The sequence below is a fragment of the Sinocyclocheilus grahami genome, unplaced genomic scaffold, assembly GCF_001515645.1.
Source record: "Sinocyclocheilus grahami isolate Dianchi unplaced genomic scaffold, SAMN03320097.WGS_v1.1 scaffold798.1, whole genome shotgun sequence".
Classification (NCBI taxonomy): Eukaryota; Metazoa; Chordata; class Actinopteri; order Cypriniformes; family Cyprinidae; genus Sinocyclocheilus; species Sinocyclocheilus grahami.
In genome coordinates, this window is record NW_015505977.1 from 985,602 (window position 1) to 988,030 (window position 2,429).

Sequence of the window (2,429 nt, forward strand, 5' to 3'; positions counted from 1 at the left end):
ACCAGGCAAATCAAGAACAACTTCTTACAAACATTGGCCTCCACCCCAACGGGAGAAAATATAACCCTTCTAGCTGCCTATAAACGGAACACCAATCTCAGGGATCTATTAGTCAACAGCCGATTACCAACAAACAAAGATAGAACGAACTCCAGGACAAAACCCAAAATAATCAAACCACCAGGACAACGAAAAGCATACCCCCTACCAAACATTCCTTTGAACACAGAAAATTGCATCTATGTAATAACATGCAAAAAATGTAAAAAGCAATATGTGGGACAAACTAAGAATGCCATCAGAACAAGATTACACCACCACAGATATTGCATCCGCTCCCATACAGCGGATGTAAGAAATAGAACACTTATAGATCATTTTCAAAGACATGGACTTGAGAATCTATATATCCAGGGCCTCGAACACAACCCAAAATGGAAAGAAAAGCAAAGACGTCGTGCAGAATGGTTATGGATAAAAAAACTGGACACGAAGGTCCCCAATGGCTTAAACGAGCGTGGAGAAGGAAGATAATTTAAGATCGATTATATGTAACACAATACCAATCTACTCTGTAAATAGTTTACTCCTAAAATGTTCCTCTATTACTAATAAAAAAATAAATAAAAAAAAAACAGGGGGATGTGTATGATGACCAAGGAAACAAAGGGTAGCTACCCAATGCGTTTCCTAATCTGAACACCCCCTAATAAATTAATACAAAAACTACAAGAACCAGATATGGGCCAGATATTTTACTTTCTCCACCATTGTGCCTAGCCCCGAGGCCCAGGAGGCATCTCCCAGAGAGGAGTTCATCAACAGCCTAAGTGGTATAATCTAACAGCGTGGGCCCGTGCACCTCTCCTCAGTCTCCCTATTCCAAACCTGCCTAGACGGGTGCTAGGTTGGGGGGAGCTGTTGTACTTTTCCAAAACCTAACCCATCGGACTTGACATACCATTTGACGCACAGGATCCTTTTTGGAAGGTTGTTTTCAAATGTAATTTGTATCTGGCTCCCTCTGATGTCTTCTTCCTACTTCTGTGGGGAGGAGACGTGGGAGGGAGAAGCGAACCAAGCCCAGACAGGCTTTTTGGATGGCGGGTGGCCCAGACAGGTCTAACGTCTCCAGGTTCGCTAGACGTAAATTTGGTAACCTATTTAACATTTGGATACAGACTTCTAAAATATTTTACTCTTTTAGATATTGCAATATCAGTGGACCAGGAACTTCCTCAAATCCTTTCATCATCTACGAACTCTGCAATGTCGCTAGCCTCATTGTAAATAAATATTAGCTTCGAACCATCGGACCTGGAATCTTCCTTGGCCTCAAACAGCACTCGCTGACGGAACGTGATGCTGGATCAGGATTATCGGGCAGTGACTTTCAAGTTGCAGTTTGATTCGCTGGTCCGGAGCAAGTTCAGCCAAAAACTTTGCGTTCCCAGATCCAGTCGATTTTTAGATTTTACATGGCAAAGTTTGCCTACCAAAATCAACATCCAAAAAGATCTAAATCAGGCCCTGAACCAACACTTACCCAAAACCTACTGTTCGTAGACTTATGGACCTGAAACCTAGGCTTCCCATGTCTGATTCACTGGCCTGGAACAAGTTCAGTCAAGAACTTCGCAACTTTGCCTAGGCCCAATGCCCAGGAGGCATCTCCCAGACAGGAGTTGATTAACAGCCTAAGTGGTATAATCAAACATGCGTGGGCCTGTGCAACTCTCCTCAGTCTCCCTATTCCAAACCTGCCTAGACGGGTGCTAGGTTGGGGGAAGCCGTTGTACTTTTCCAAAACATAACCCTAACCTCAGGATAAAATAAACATAACCTTATCAGAACCTTAGTATAACCTTAATACAACCTAAGCTTAATACAAACTAAGCTTAACCTTAATACAACCTAAGCATAACTTTAATACAACCTAAGTATGACCTAACTCTAACCTTGGTATTACCCTAGGACAACCTTAATACAACCTAAGTATAACCTTACTGCAACCTAAATATAACCGAACTCTAACCTTAGTATAACCCTAGGACAACCTTAATACAACCTAAGTATAACCTTAATACAACCTAAGTATAACCTTAATACAACCTAAGTATAACCTTAATACAACCTAAGTATAACCTTAATACAACCTAAGTATAACCTTAATACAACCTTAATACAACCTAAGTATAACCTTAATACAACCTTAGTATAACCTTAATACAACCTTAGTATAACCTTAATACAACCTAAGTATAACCTTAATACAACCTAAGTTTAACCTAACTCTAACCTTAGTAGAACCTTAATACAACCTAAGTATAACCTTAATACAACCTTAGTATAACCTAACTCTAACCTTAGTATAACCTTAATACAACCTCAATACAATCTAGGTGTAGCCTTAATACAATCTAGGTGTA